Here is a 16,726-nt window from a genome sequence, read left to right as displayed (position 1 = left end):
TCAAGGTAAGCACAGGCAGGCAATCTATAGTGTTTGCTATACAACCATTGCATTTTCCTTAATACACATATACTTTAAAGCTTAACTTCACTGAAAAACAGAAAATTTGCTCTACTTCCTCTGCCAAGTAATTAAAATACTTTTTGGGGAGGGGGGAAGTGGGAAGCTACTGTAGTTTTGACAGGTACCCACTCTACACTTCCGATGGAATCACCCAAGGACAGCACTGGTTCCCCGGACAGGTAAGTCAGGAGCTACAGTATGTATAGCTGTTGACTTATAATTAGTTTAAAAAATGACTGAACAACCTCTTTAAAAGAGAAGTATTGGTTTTGTTTTTTAAATTGATCTGATGCTGCATCTGTCCCCCAGCCAGTTCTAAGGCTAAGAACTGGGCGATCAAACACCGCTGATCGCTCAGTCCTCCCCCTCGGCTCTGAGCAGAGAGCCGTGACTGTCAGTCTCCGGCTCTCTGTTCTGCACCCCCAGTGCTCACTGGAGGGGGCGGGAGTGGCTGGTTCAGGCTCTCAGTGGCTCGCTGAGAGGTTGAGCCAGGTGTCGGTCCAGGCTCCTGGGTGGATCCCAACCATATGGTCACGTTCTTTCCCCAGACTGGAGCGGCTCTGTGACATCATCCAACGGCGGAGAAGTGCAACCAAATGAGCTTTGGTTATACTTCTTTAAGTTTTCAAATATCTATTTTGTTTACATCAGTTAATTAAAGTGTTACTAAACCCACAACAGAAAAAACAATCTATATATGCAGTAAAGCATGCTTGTTTTACTCCCTGTGGAACCTAAGGGGTTAATCCTGTGCATTGTATAAAAAGGATGTTTGATCCTTTCTTCTCTGCCCTTCCTTTTGTTCAAATTTCCCCATCCTATCTCCTGAACTTGTAGCCCTTCTGCACATGCTCAATTTAGTGTGTATTGCTAGAGAGGTTTTTTTTTCTTGGGAGAGTCCATGTGATCAGCACAGAGCCCATCCTCACTGTACAGACAGAGGCCAAGGGTTCTGCATCCTCCTAAAGCAGAACAAAAACTCCTCCTATAAGCTTTAACCAGTGCTCAGCTGAAGGCACAAGACTGCTCTAACTGCTGATGAGAAAATGTATTTAACAGTTTATATTTACTAAAATAATTGAACTTCCATGTTTTGTGTACTGTGGGAGACCAGATATAGTGAATGTAGGGTCCTGGGTTTAGTAACACTTTAAAACCACTGCTTAAGCCCCAGTTCACACTTGTGTGGTGCAGGAAACATTGTGATCTCTGTGTGTTGATCTTCCCCCTCTACTGTCCCCAATTTATCTAGTGATAGTACAGAGCTGGACAGTTTGGTGTGTATTGCTAGATATTTTTTTTCTTGGAAGGGTGCACGTGATCAGCACAGGGTCAATCAACACTCTCCAGACAGAGGGTCAGGGGTCCTGCAGCATCATTGAACAATCAGGGGAGAATGAAAACTCCTCCTACCAGCTTTAACCAGTGCTCTGCTGGAGACTGATAAAAGTTACACGATTGCTCTAACTGCTGATGAAAAAAAGGTATTTAAAAGTTTATAATATAATTGCATCTTCATAGTCTGTGTACTGTTGGAGACTAGATATGATGAATGCAGGGTCCTGGGTTTAGTAACAATTTAAAGTTAACTGTTCCTGGGAGAAAGCCATTTGCTGCCACTGCTGAACCTGTTCTGAAAGTGCTATTTACTTGGATATTATGCTGATCTACAAGCTTTAATACTATCTTAGTCACTGATCTAGAACAAGCATGCAGATCAGAAAAAACAGAAATTCTTATTTCCATGCTTGTTGAAGACTTCATCTTATTTACGAAGTTTGGAAAATGTTGACTTTGCTCACTGAACAGTCCCTACTTATTTAGCAGGTCAATCCCAGTGTGTTCAGATTTAGGGCTGGTTCACACCTGTGTGGTGTGATTTTAAGCACATTCATTTCAATGAAATAACACAAAAAATAGTACATGCACTACTTTAAAAAAAAATACTGCGCCAAATCTACAGGTACTGCGGTACCATGCGATCCAGTTCAGGCAAAAAACACAGCATATCTGCGTTTGAGGTGTGGTTAGACATGTTTTGACACCTGCAGCAGATCGCACACCCAGTGCAATTTTAATGTGGTTCAGGAAATGCACACAGAACACGGGGTTAACGCACCATGTTTCTGTGTGAACAAGCCCTTAGAAAATGCTTTTGAAATGATTATTCAACCTATCATTATTGACCTCCTGAGGTCTAATTTAATATTTTATTCTAAATAGACAAAGTGACGGTGTCTCTGTAAAGATTATATAGGAATTTAGTATTGGATTTACATCTACATAAAAACAGGGTACATCAAAAGGTATTACAAAGCATATTTAGCACCACTTGCATACCTCCAGAGTATAGCTCAGTCAGTCAGATCGGCTATCTGACTTTAGTCGGTCATACATCAGTAGTTCTATTTTGTTCACAATGTGGGCTGAACAAAAAAAACAAAACAAAACAAAACAAAAAAGTCTTCCATCCAAGTTATACAGTACAGATGAACAAATCTCCTGCTGCAGCTATTGTATTTTGGCATCTGGACATCTTTAAATACTAGGACAGTGACTGCATCTGATACTGCGCCAAATCTACAGGTACTGCGGTACCATGCGATCCAGTTCAGGCAAAAAACACAGCATATCTGCGTTTGAGGTGTGGTTAGACATGTTTTGACACCTGCAGCAGATCGCACACCCAGTGCAATTTTAATGTGGTTCAGGAAATGCACACAGAACACGGGGTTAACGCACCATGTTTCTGTGTGAACAAGCCCTTAGAAAATGCTTTTGAAATGATTATTCAACCTATCATTATTGACCTCCTGAGGTCTAATTTAATATTTTATTCTAAATAGACAAACTGACGGTGTCTCTGTAAAGATTATATAGGAATTTAGTATTGGATTTACATCTACATAAAAACAGGGTACATCAAAAGGTATTACGAAGCATATTTAGCACCACCTGCATACCTCCAGAGTATAGCTCAGTCAGTCAGATGGGCTATCTGACTTTAGTCGGTCATACATCAGTAGTTCTATTTTGTTCGCAATGTGGGCTGAACGAAAAAAACAAAACAAAACAAAAAAGTCTTCCATCCAAGTTATACAGTACAGATGAACAAATCTCCTGCTGCAGCTATTGTATTTTGGCATCTGGACATCTTTAAATACCAGGACAGTGACTGCATCTGATTGGATGCAGCCATTGTTCGTCCAAATATTTTTCAGCAGGCTCCTTCTGCAAAAGTCAGAGTGGATCTGGCAGGGCCACCCACTGACTGGATTTCGGCTGGTTCCTCAGAAAAGGGGTTGTGAGAAATTCTACTGTGTAATCTGATCTCCCTGAGTATCCAGAGAGCTGCTATGTTTGATCATGATTAAAAAAGCAAGAATATATATATTGGACCGTTTTATATTTCCTTTAGATAGGGGTGGCCAATCCAATTTAGAGACACCAGTCACAGTCACATTTTAAGTCTGATTGGTGGTTTAGGGCAATAAGCACATTTCTACTTTTGGACACCTTGATAAATAAGGTTCATTGTCTTTCTTTGTACTCGTTATGACCTTGCCAGGCTTGTATTAATGGATTAAAACGGTAGCACGCTGAAAAACCAATGCTCTCTACATCAGCAAATCATAAGCATTTCCTCTGTGTATACTAGTCACACTGCTTGAAGGGAAGAAGAACTAAAACATAACTTATTTGAATTTACTGAAGAATAAATGATTCTAGATTCTTAGTAATTCAATGATTGTTGCTAAAATATGCACCAGGCAGTAATTCTCTGGACAGCTATTTATGCAGCTCAAAAATGAGCCCAGTATTTTTTATTTTTTTTTTACAGAATCATTTCATATTGCCAGAGGCTTCACAAAATATTTTGTAGGCCTTTATCTTACATCTGCTGAGCAATAAATAAGAAGGAAACCTTCGTGTGGCTGGCAAATCACAAAACATGCAGAAAAATAAATTAGCAGTTGACATACTTTTATAGGGGAGGATAAAACTGGAGCAGGATAGAAAGCTGGAAGATGGTAATTATAAAACTATACATGGAAACAATGGATTATAAATTAAAATAGGGCTTACTGTAAAATCCTTTTCTTGGGAGTCCATTGAGGGACACAGGATGTCTTTACTTTCAGGTAATACTGCTGCCTTTAACAGGATTGGACACAGTTTTGTAGCAAGCAGTAGCAAGAGCATAATGATAAACACATAGGGGTGAGATCTATGATCCTTAATGGACGCCAAGAATAGGATTTTACAGTAAAAAAACAAAAACAAAACCTATTTAATTTTTTATCAGTTGAATGACAAAGCCTGGACATTCATAAGCAGTCCAATTCAGGGATGGACGACAACAAACAACCACTAACAGGTGTAAACCATGTAAACTACAGACTGAGCCTACAGCTCAAGATGTGCCAGAAGGAAGCCAGCCAGAAGTTGGCACATAAGACTGCAAATGCTACCTGGTAACACGGACCAGAATAACAAGAAAAATTCTCATTAATGGTGAGCAGTGTCTTGAAAAAAGCACACTGATCCATAAGATCAAGCTTGAAAACTGGCCTACCCGACCCATGCAGAAGGATGGAGCAAAAAGGAACCATCTAGAATGGCTAACCGTGAGTCAGTACTAAGAGGAAAAGACTGACAGCTTGCGCCTTGGTCACAAAGGAAAAATAGCTCCTTTAAGAGAGCTGGGGTCAGATGGATTTGAGAAAGGTGTCCTAGTAGAAGAATGATCAGGGCTACCCTAGGCCAGAAAAAGGTTCTAGGCCCCAATTCATTTGATAGGACGAACAAGAGAAAAGGCTTCCATGCATGAAATGGCTGAGAGGGCACGCATTCACTTCACCAAGGTGATGACTTACAAAGAAAAAAAAACAGGGGTTGACTTATTGTAGAATTATTTTCAAAGTGTTTAACAGGGCTCCTGGGAATGCATAGAGAACGAGAGTAGGATCCCACAAAGTCCCAATGGCCAATGGAATAAGGAACATAGGAACTCCCCACCCAACAGTTGGGCAAGGGGTATAAGGTTGAACTCTTCACTAAAAATTAGCAAGGAAGAATGCAAACTTAATAGGATAGGGAGCCAGGCTCAAATACCATAAAATCCTCGCTGTAAAATCCTGCCTATCCCTGGGCATCAAAGAGTAATGTGTTTTGAGATGCTCCTGATTCTACTGATCCAATGATTTGTTACAGTCCATGGAGCAATGGTCATGAGCCTTACCAGGAAAGCCTGGCCAGTCCAGAGCAAGGGATGCTGCCAGAAATCCTTCCTCCTAATTCTGCAATGCAAACAAGATGTAGAGGCTTAGATCTGTGTGTGTATGCCAGGAGTCACCAGAGAATTCAGTTACTGCCAGGATTCCTGCACCTGGAATCTGTTTAGCATGCTGTTGAACCAAGGTGATCATGGGGCCGCCCTTTATATGTCCTTCATGGTTCCCCATGTCCAAAAGCAGCCAGTTGAGACAAACACAGTGAACAGGAGTAAGACACAAAATTCTGTTCAATCAGGATCAACCTCTCTTGTCACAGTAATCAGTGAACTGCCAGGGGATGATCAAATGCTGTAAGAACTTAAAAATGTAGATCTGCAGATGGGAACAGTCTAATTATAAGATCTTCCAGAAGGTGGGAAGAGAAAAACTCCCCTGCAACAGAAACGGGTAACATTTTAATGTAAAAAAAAAATGCTTATTTACGCTGCCTGTTGGTGGTGATAAGGTTCCAGTGTGATTTCTGATGATACAGACTCCAGAGGAATCATGGAGGCATCTGGACAGTAGGGATATGTTGTTGAATAGAGCCTGCGCTAACTCTGTTCTCAACAGGAGGTTGTCTAAGCATCACACAATAGGGGTGCTAATTTTAAGGTACTAGGGCAAACCCTGGGGCCAGCACTTTGGAGAAAACATGAGGTGCAGGGTGGAAACTGAAAAGTCAAAGGAAGGATGGTGATATATAGCAGCACACCCTAGCTGATCACTGAGGTCAGAGAGTTCTGGAAAGGAAAAGCGATGGTAAATCTGATGGAAACTGTGTAAAATTTGTTTGGATTGCAGGTCCCAAAAGGGGCCGATGTGTTCACTAGAAAAGGGAACAATGATCAGGTTTAGATACAAATTCTGAGACCGATGTGTTCACTAGAAAAGGGAACGATGAGCAGGTTTAGATACAAATTCTGAGACCGAACCAGCTGGGAGCCGTGACAATGCTCCCTGTGTTCTAATCTATGTAGTGACAGGGGTAGATTGAAGGTGAGGAGCTAATACAAAGGTTCATATGTAATCCTGAAATATCACAACTAGCTGCCTGAAAAGCAAATTACCCAAGAGTTTGCACAGATTAACAAATGTCCCCCCACTCTGTAATATGGAGGTGCATCTTGATTTTGATGAAGGCTTCTCTGGGGTTATAGCAAGCTTCTTACCCCAGAACTTGTGGGTGGCCATAGAACAATTTTTGTGAGGCATAGGCATGCATACTCCAGCAGCAGAGGAAAGGGAATTGAGTTCTCTTGCCTCCAGTGATATACTTGATAATAATGTCAATGGTCAGTCTGAAGAAATCTTGTCCGTTGAAAGCCAAGTGGTTCAGGTGTAGTATCTGCATTTCAGCACTTTAACCAGAGTGCTCTGTGCATGTGTATTAACAAAAGACCTATACTGTAGACAAGCCAAAATGCTTTCAGAAGGCCATCACAGCTCAAATGTAATGCTTCAAAAATCTACTTCACATGCTCAGATCAGAAAAAGATCACCTGATTCAGTGGAAAGATTCATTTTCAGGGATTTCGACCATTCCACCATGACTTGACAGATTCAAGACAAGAGCAAAAGTCAGGACCCACCAGGAAGAACTGGGTTTCAAAGAGAGATTCCAGCTGCTGATCAGTAGAATCCTTAAATGTAGAAACTCCCTCCACTGCCCTAGTGGTTTCCCTGTTAAGGTAAGCTACTGGTGGATCCACAGTGAGTGTATCTTCCAAATTCACAGTAGTAGGTACTGAATGAAGAAAAGCTGAAACTGTCTTTTAATTCTTGAGTAATAGCAGATGTTTGTGACTCCACAAAGATACTCTTCCTGGTAGAGATAGCGGAGTAGCGGAGACCAATAATCAGAAATATAGCATAACTGCTAAGGCCATGAGAAGTTCATCTATAGAATCTGCAAGGGGGGGGGGTGTGACTTGGACCTTGAGCCGCATGGCAGAACACTGAGTGAGCTCTAGGGAGAAGTCAGCTTTTGAGCCATTTAAGCGGTACACAGCAGGACGATCATGGGCAGGATTGTTAAGCCCACTTCCCACAAATCGCCTACAATGCTCGCATTCCGGGTCTTCAGCATGACAGATCCAGGATCTTTTCCAGAATAGAGGCATACAGAGGAACAGCCCTGCTGGGAGCAAGATGGCACCTATACAGCATGAGGAGGTTCATAGTGAGGAGTCTCTGCCAGCATCTGAGGATAGGGTAAGAGAGAACACTCGCCCCGATCCACCACTCACATATTCTGAGATGGTGCAGATCGCTGCAGATCTGAAGAGACCATTCACAGCTGCCATCACCGATTTGAAGGAAGATCTCCTCTCTCTCTCTCAGAGCAATTGATAACTGTGCAGAAGGCTGGTGCTTACAGGGACAGGGCGATCTCTAGGCTGGATAAAGTTTCAGAAACACATGCCACACACCTGATTAACCTCTTGCCGACCGCGCATAGCCGAATGACGGCTTCACCGCGGCCGGCCAGTTCTGAGTGGATGTCATATGACGTCCTCCCAGAACGCGCTCTGGCGCGCACCCGGCGATCTCCGTGATCGCTGTGTCCTACAGACACAGCTGATCACGAGATGTGGTAAAAGGCCGATCATACCGGCCTTTTACCACGTGATCAGCGGTGTCCAATGACACGCTGATCACAGGGAAATGCAAGTGCTGGTTCTCGGCTGCACTTTCCTCACGCTGTCAGATCGTGAGGAAAGTACTGCCGAGAACCGACAGTTGTCAGAGCGGGGATCGGCACCGATCATCAGGGCACTGATGATCAGTGCCCTGATGATCGGTGCCCAGCAGTGACACCCGCAAGTTCCGCCCAGCAGTGCGCCCACTAGCTCCGCCCACCCGTGCCCAGCAGTGCCCCCACCTGTGCCCAGCAGTGCACCCACCTGTGCCACTCTGCAGTGCCACCTACCTGTGCCCAGAAGTGCCACCTACATGTGCCCAGCAGTGCCACCCACATGTGCCCACCAGTGCCACCCACCTGTGCCCACCCACCAGTGCCACCCACCAGTGCAGCCCAGCAGTGCTGCCAGTCAGTGCCACCAGTCAGTGCCCAGGGGTTGTGCCAGTCAGTGCCGTCTATCAGTACCCATAATCAGTGTCACCTATCAGTGCCGCCTATCAGTGCTGCATATCAGTGCCGCCTATCCGTGACCCCTAATTAGTGCTGTCTATCAGTGCCGCCTATCCGTGCCACCTCATTAGTACTGCCTATCAGTGCCCTTTAGTGCTGCCTATCAGTGCCCATCAGTGCCGCCTATCAGTGCCCATCAGTGCTGCCTCATCAACGCACATCAGTGAAGGATAAAAAATACCTGTTTGAAAAATTTTATAAAAGAAACAAATAAACTTTTTTTTTTCAAATTTTTTGCAATTTTTTTATTTATAGCGCAAAAAGTAAAGCGCCCAGTGGCGATTAAATACCACCAAAAGAAAGCTCTATTGGTGAGAAAAAAATGATCAAAATTTCATATGGGTACAATGTTGCATGACCGCGCAATTGTCAATCAAAGTGCGGCAGCGCTGAAAGCTGAAAATTGGCCTGGTAGGGAAGGGGGTATAAGTGCCTGGTAGGCAAGTGGTTAATGTGAATCGCCACCTAGATCTAGATAACATAGGGAGACAACATAACATTAGAGTCAGAGGTGTCCCTGAATCTGTGTCTGCTGAACAGCTCATGTCAGCCTTATAATCCATCTTCAATAATCTGTTAGAGTGGCCTGCGAACACTGTCAATGATTTTGAGAGAGCACACAGAGCCCTTAGGCCAAGGGGGGGGGGTGACTGGATCCCCTCCCAGAGACATTATTTGCTGTATTGCCAATTTCACACTGAAAGAAGAAACCCTTAAAAAAGCCTGGCAAAATGAGCTCATTACTTTTAACGGTGATGAACTCGCCCTATTTCACGATCTCTCCACTATTACGCTGAAAAATAGAAGAGCATTATGCCCCCTACTGGCCATTATGCAGAAGGGGATTCTTTACAGATGGCAGTTTCCTTTTGCCTTACAAGGAGCTCTGAACGGCAAACACTATCTGCTCAGGCTGCCTGCAGACCTTCTGGGTTTCCGTGACGACCTCCAACTTCCTGAATGTGGAACTTCCTGAATGGTATGAACAATTTTGACTTCCATCAGTAGTACCTATCACGGCACAAACGCCTCTGCAAACCCCTTCCAAAGAACAGTTCAGGAAGACCTGGTACCAGAAGCAGGGCAGTCCATGCTCCAGTTTGTCCTCTCTGAAGTCCAAACAGCGCAGAGCTAGAGAGGATTTTGATGATACCTGACTGTGCTTAGTCAATATGTGTTCTCTTCTCTTTTGAAGACCTTACTGTCCTCTTCCAGAAGGATGAGGCGTTGGGGGTTCGCGTGTTGGGGGGGAGACTTTAATGCGGCTGACCACCATGGTCTGGCCTCCCTGGATGCATGTTCATCCCAGCCTGTCTGATTTAGGTAGCATGTTTAATCTGCCAGGTGCAGCTATTTTATATTGCTTATGGCCTGATGGTTAGGCTGCTATCTATAAATGGCCAGCAGGGCCCATATGGTCTAATAGTTTTGTGCCCATTGGCTTTTTGTTTGAAATTGTTGCACTTATATAAGGGTTATTTCTAGTGTTTGCAACTGATTCTTGGATATATGCTGACTCCTGTGATATAGTTCTTGAAAATACCTGAAACGTGCATTTAATATTTACGTTGTTGGCTCTGAGCTCAGACCTGCCTTCATGTTTTGACATCTGTTGGTCATCTTTGCTGTCCTTAGGGTGTACTTTACAATAGGCACTATTTTTTCTTAGTGACTGATGGCTTTGCTTGTACGATAGCCCCTCCCATTAGCGCCACATTGGCAGAGTACCACTTTGTGTTGTACATTACATTTAACATTCCTCCTTACCTCTGCTGATACTTATTTAACCTTGCAATACAGTACTTTATCCCTACACCATTTTTCGCTTGCTCTTATTGGTATGCAGTATCCTATAGGTTAACGATAAACGAGACATTTATTTCTCTTTGCGCATTTGTTTGGAGCAAGCCCACTCCTGCATTCTTTGCGGTTTCTTGTCATCTCTCTCCCCCCCCCTTTTTTCCTTTTCTCTTCTTTCACCGGCATAGCCTACTCGAATTTAGGAAACAAGCCTCTGCTTATCTCTCACAATGTCAGGGGCTTAAATGTTCCAGAGAAGCAATCCCAACTGTTACGGGAACTTCACAAAGTCAAGCCTTGCATAGTGTTCCTGCAGGAAAAGCATTTTAAAACTGGACAGATACCGAAGTTGTCAAGTAAATACTTTACGAAAGCATACCATTCTACTGATACCTTGGCTAAGACTAAGGGGGTCACCATATTGCTCAGTAAGGAGCCACAGATTTCGATCACAGACCAATCAATTGACTCAGAGGATAGATGCGTCTTCTTAAAAGGCACATGGGCGGGTATGACAATCACCTTGGCCATTGTCTACTTCCCCCAACTCAGCCCACATTTTCTTTTGTCAGCAAGTTGTTGATGAGCTTAAAAGGTTCGCGTCTGGTTGCATAATTCTAGGGGGAGACAAACATTCCTCTTGACCCTGCTTTAGACAGGTCTACTTGCATTGCATATAAAAATCTTAAAAAGATCAAACTATTCCTGAGATCTTTGCAGCTGATTGACGTTTGGAGATCCTCACTGGTTGTGATTAAACATGCTACTCTCCACAGCACAATTGTTATGCTAGGATTGATTATCTTTTTATCTCACAGAGAGACCTCCCTCTGGTGCTTGACGATAAGATTGGGATCCAATCCTTGTCAGACCATGCCTCAATAACACTTAGGTTGACTCTCCCCAGCCAGGTAGCTAAGACGTTTAACTGGAGTCTTAACCTTGCCTTGTTGACTAATATGGAAATTCTGACCGCTGTCACCACTACTATTAAGCATTATTTTGATGCCAACAAGGCCATGGAAACTTTGCCTATTAACATGTGGGAGGCACACAAATGCATTGTTCGCAGAGTGCTTATTAAGTGGGGCAGTTAGGTGGAAACGGGAACAGACCAGAAGAATTGCTGAAATTTCCACAAACATCGCGAAACTTGAATCCCAGCATAAACTATCCCTTGCTAATTCTATGGCGGCTGCACTTCAGAAGGCGTGGTTGGAATTACAGGCTATTCTAGACACTAATTACAAACGTTCCTTATTCTTCAAAAAATTAGTTTATTATGAGGGAGCAAATAAAGGTGGGCATTTCTTGGCCAGGTCTTGCGTGAGGCTAAGCTAAATTAAAATATCCATGGGGTCAGGAACTCGAAAGGTACCCTGGAACACGATAGTAAAGTGATTGCTTTATTGTTCCATCAATACTACACCAACCTGTATAATTTGCTCCCCCCACTCACACCCCCAAAAATCTTAAAAGTGAAAAACCTGACTTAATTGAGGATTTTCTTAGGAAAAGCCAACTGACCTCCCTAAACCGCTCAGATGTCAAATTGCTAGAATGTCCCATTGGGTAGGTGGAACTGGCTAATGCTATCAAAAGCTAAAAACCGGGGAAGAGCCCAGGCCCAGACGGGTTGACGTCACAGTATTATAAGACCTTTAGTTCTCTGCTCTATATGCCTCTACTCCAGATCTTTTACTATCTAACTACGTCTCAGTCAATACCCCCTTCCTTCTCTCTTGCACATATTACTGTAATCCCCAAAAAAGATAAAGACCCTGCTGAATGCACAAGCTACAGACCTATTTCGCTACTCAACACTGACATAAAACTGCTTGCAAAAATACTGGCTAACCGGCTTAGGCCTTATCTCTCTGATATCATTGGGCCAGAACAAGTCGCTGCTCTGTGCCAAAACCCCACAGCTAAGATCAAGGTCAATTGCACTCTCTCTGACACAATCACTATTAAGAATGGAACGAGACAGAGTTGCCCTCTGTCACTCCTTCTGTTCATCCTTACCTTTGAACCCTTCATTTGGCTGGTTCAGCAAAATGAGGTGATTCATGGATTTTGCATTAACAATGAGACTTACAAAATGGAGACCTGTTATTTTTCATATCCAAACCCCACATATCCGTACCTAACCTTTTGAGCTTATTTGACCGCTAATATTTCCTCTCGAATTTGAAAATTAACTACACTTAGTCAAAGGCCTTGAATTTAACTATCCACTCTTCCTCCTTAGCCCTCATTAACTGAAATTGCTCTTTTAAATGGGTCCCTCTAGCCCTTAAATATTTAGGCATTTGGCTTACCCAAAATTTGGAGGATTTCTACAAGCAAAACTTTGTCCTCTTATTATGCAAGATTCTGAATGCTCTTAAAATCTGGAATGCGAAAACCTTCTCCTGGTTGGGCAGAACAGCGATCATCAAAATTAATTTTCTCCCTCGTATACTGAACTGTATGAATGCTATCCCTATTAGGCTCCCCTACATCTTTTTTAAGCAATTACAACAGGCTCAGAGAGCCTTTGTGTGGGCCAATAAAAAAAAACAAGGATTCGATTTCAACTAATCACGTGCACTAGAAGTTCCGTGGTATGGGGTTGCCAGACTTTAAAAAGTATTATTTTGCTACTCACTTTACCAGAATCATAGACTGGAATTGTCACCCCATACATAAACACTGGGTTTCCCTTAAAAGCTCCTATTCTTCAGCTCCTTTAAGATTTTCACCATGGTTGCCAGTGTCTACCTATTCGAAGCGTTTGATGGCTCATCTCTTAATTGGTGCAAGTTTAGATGCATATCATAATCTTGCAAAAATTGAAAGTTTTACTAGCGCTCCAGGCCCCCTCACCCCCATTGCTGATAATCTCGAGTTTCCTCCTGGGTTGGAATGTGGAGTGATTCCGGTGTACGAGTTGGGTCTCTCTATTGGCGACTCATTGTCTCAAGCGAGGGGAAGTTAGGTCCAAAGGAGAGCTTCAGGAGATATGTGGTCAGGTTTCTCTTCCATACTAGACTTATTTTCAAATACATAATTACTTGACTAACCACAGACAGAAGGCAGCCTTCTCCAGACCCCTTACGACTCTAGAAACGATGTCTGAAAAGGAACCCCGTTGACAAAACCACCTCTTTGGCCTATTCTTGGCTTCAAAAAGATCTTTCTGTCACCCATGACAATTTTTGGCTAGATTGGGAAATAGCCTTTCAGGCAAAGTTCTCCAATGACCAATGGAGAAAAGCCTGCATTTTTGCTCATAAATGCTCCATCAGCACCAGGACTCAAGCAACCTCCTACAAATTGTTAACATGTTAGTACGCTACACTGGACAGGTTAAATAGGTGTTTTCCCCCAGACATCAGGGTTATGTTGGCGCTGTGAGTGAGCGGAGGGCTCCTTGTTCCATGTTTGGTGGCAATGTCCATGACTTAAACCATTCTGGGATGAAGTTCAAGAGTTGATCTACTCTATTACAGAGACTGCATTGCCCTTAACTCCTGAATGTTGCCTCCTCCATTTTTCTGAGTGCTCAATGAAATCATACAAGAGATCCTTAGTGCAGCACCTTTTGAATGCAGCTAAGTCCTTCATTCCCAGACATTGGAAGACCGCTCACACCCCCTCGATTCAAGACTGGATAACAGGGGTTAATGTTATTCAGGAATTGGAACAGACACTATGACTGATGACATGGTTCCCAGGTTTCACAAATTGTGGTCCAGTTGGTATGCTTTCACTTTTTCGGAAAGATATAAAACGGCTGATGGGCGAAAAGCTCTTTTTCTCTTTTGGACATGTAGGTCATGCTGGTGATTACTGAGCATCTCTTGCGGAGACAGATCTGTCCTTACTTATGCTATTCTCTTGCTTTTCATTTTCCTCTGTTCTTACTATTCTATCAGATTTGATGATTATACCTGCAAATTGTAAACGTTTTATTATGTGAATGCTTCCTATTGTTTTGATTATACTACTGAGTTTGCTCCGAAACTAATTTGTAAACTGTGTATTACATGATATGATAACATGCTATGCTTTCTTGTAGCTCATTCTTGTTCATATGTTCTGCTTTTTCTTCCGGAATTAAAGTCAATTGTTAAAAAAAAAAAAAAAAATCTGCAGGGGAGCACACTTAGAGCCTCAGAAGTCAGAACCAGCCAGAAACTGGGTAAACTGGGCCACAAAGTTTTCTGTGATTGTAGCAGAAACGCAGGTTGACACCGGGCAGAACTAAGGTGGAATACCAAAAGATGTGGTAGAGATGAGGTAATTGTTGAGTACCGGGACTCCAAGATTGCAGGCATTAGTGACCTTGGAAGGCGTGGAACAAATGATCCTGGTATTATGACAGTGTGATCTGGGGTCACCTGTAGCAGCGAGGCTGCCCCCTCTATGTCTTGAAACAGACATGTCGTGACTGCGTAGCATTAAATCAATAAAAGCCCCCCCCCACAAAAAAATAAAAAATTAAACTCAGCAGCTAAAAATACTTTTAATATTAGGGCACTTACCTGAGCCATTTCTTCAACTGGCTATTGGGTGCTGGTGCCACCATCTTGACTAAGGGAAACCTACTGCGCATGCACGAAGCACACTGCACTTTGTGAATGGGCTGCAGTCTTCTGGGACCTGTGAAGTGTACCAGAAGGCTGCAGGGAAAGAAGGGGGGCCATGGCAAACTGAGCCGGAAGAGGGAGTGGGTACCTGTCAAAATAAGGTACCCATTCCCACTCCCCCCCAAAAGGTGCCATTTTGTAAAGTGCTGTGCAAACTGTTGGTACTATATAAATCCTGTATAATAATAATAAATGTGGCGGGGGGGGGGGTAGAATGCAGACAAGTGTGGCTTCTTCTTTAAAGTGGAGCTCTGCTTTAAGGCAAGGCCTCAGGTACTCACGAAACCCAGACTGCTGGTAGCCAGTAAGGGTCAATTGGTCACAAGTAACAAAGGTTACTGTAGGCAGACAGCAGGAATGGACTGAAAATAGGAGTTCTACGTGGCTCTTTGAAGTGAAGGAGCAGCAGTGTGGAGATGCTTCCTCAACACTGAATGGTGGGAAAGGGGACATGCAGCATGCAAGTCCAGCAGAGACTGGTCACAGTACGCCAAACTCCATATAGGACATGCCAAATAGACCAGCACTAGCAGTAATGTAGAGAGGAATCATGAGATTTGTAGCAAAAAAATATGTTACCAGGAACCAGGGATGGCCAGGAGGAGGTCAAACCAAGCCTCCCTCTGATGATTGAAGGCATCGTCCCACGGACCCGGTCAGATGCGGCCCCAGCCCCCAGAAGGGGACAGCGGCTTCCATGCACTGGGGAGGCATCAGGGCAGCACCAAAAATTCCCCACTGGAAAAATAACTAATAAAATATGATAATGATGATGAGTAAAAGAAAGAAAAAGAAAAAAAGGGGAAAATAGGAAATAATTGAAAAAAAAGGGGGAGAATAGACAAATAAAGGACAAAATATATGTATGAAAAAGAAAAAAAAAAAGAAAAAAAGAGGAAAAAAGGAAACAATTAAAAAAAGGGAGAATAAACAAATAAAGGGCAAAATTGATGTATGGAAAAAAAAGGGTTATGGAATTACATGCACAAAAAGATATATGATTAATCCTAATATATGTTCATAACATTTTTACAACAGTTCAGCAAACTTTATTACCACATTGCAATATATATTTATTTATCATATATATGCAAAAACAAAACAAAAAAAAAAAAAAGGAAAGAAAATTAAACAATTAAAAATCTTTTTCACATCCACCTGATACAAAACCCTCCAAGAATGGCTTAAAAGGCATTGTTTCATTTAATCCTGGAAATTAAGTGGCATTTAATTTATAGATCCATCTGAGCTCACATTGGACCAAGGTTTTGTTCCAATCACCTCCTCGTGAGCTCAATGTGTGGAGGTAAGGACTTTGTGTGTCCCTCAATAGATGAGAAAGAAATGATCACTCTTCCATTTTTTATTTCTCTAAGATGATTAAAGCAATACTAAAGGCTCTGTTTTTTAAAAGACAAACAAATGTTATACTCACCTGCTCTGTGCAGTGGTTTTGCACAGAGCAGCCCAGATCCTTCTCTTCTCGGGTCCCCCGCCGGCACTCCTAGCGCCTCCTTCCCATTGGGTGCCTCCATAGCAAGTGGCATAGAATGCATGAAGATAAAAAACCTTGAGCGTTTATAACCACTTTCAGTCAAAGCCACCTGCAGAAAATAATAAAATTCCTCACTGCCTTCATATTTCTCTTGGAGTCTCCTTATGGAAGATGTCCTCATTGAAGTTTTTGGTTGTTCCACTGTGGCCATTTTGAAATCAAATGAGGGTTCTTTTTGCATTCTGCCCTATTCTTTACATCAGAATTAATAAATATACACAGATGCTGTAAGTAGAGTGACAGC

The 16,726-nt window shown here is 42.8% G+C and overlaps 1 protein-coding gene across 3 annotated transcripts in view; it reads left to right on the top strand.

Moving 5' to 3' along the window:
* The window catches only part of SERPINF1 (serpin family F member 1), a 108,770-nt gene that overhangs the window by 78,437 nt on the left and 13,607 nt on the right, over positions 1 to 16,726 (top strand). The gene's annotated exons all lie outside the window — the stretch shown is intronic.

The sequence above is a fragment of the Staurois parvus genome, unplaced genomic scaffold, assembly GCF_062004578.1.
Source record: "Staurois parvus isolate SC_StPar_1 unplaced genomic scaffold, SC_StPar_1.0 ptg000029l, whole genome shotgun sequence".
In the NCBI taxonomy this organism is placed as follows: Eukaryota; Metazoa; Chordata; class Amphibia; order Anura; family Ranidae; genus Staurois; species Staurois parvus.
The sequence above is the reverse complement of the archived record's forward strand: the minus strand, read 5'-3'. Positions and strand labels throughout refer to the sequence as shown.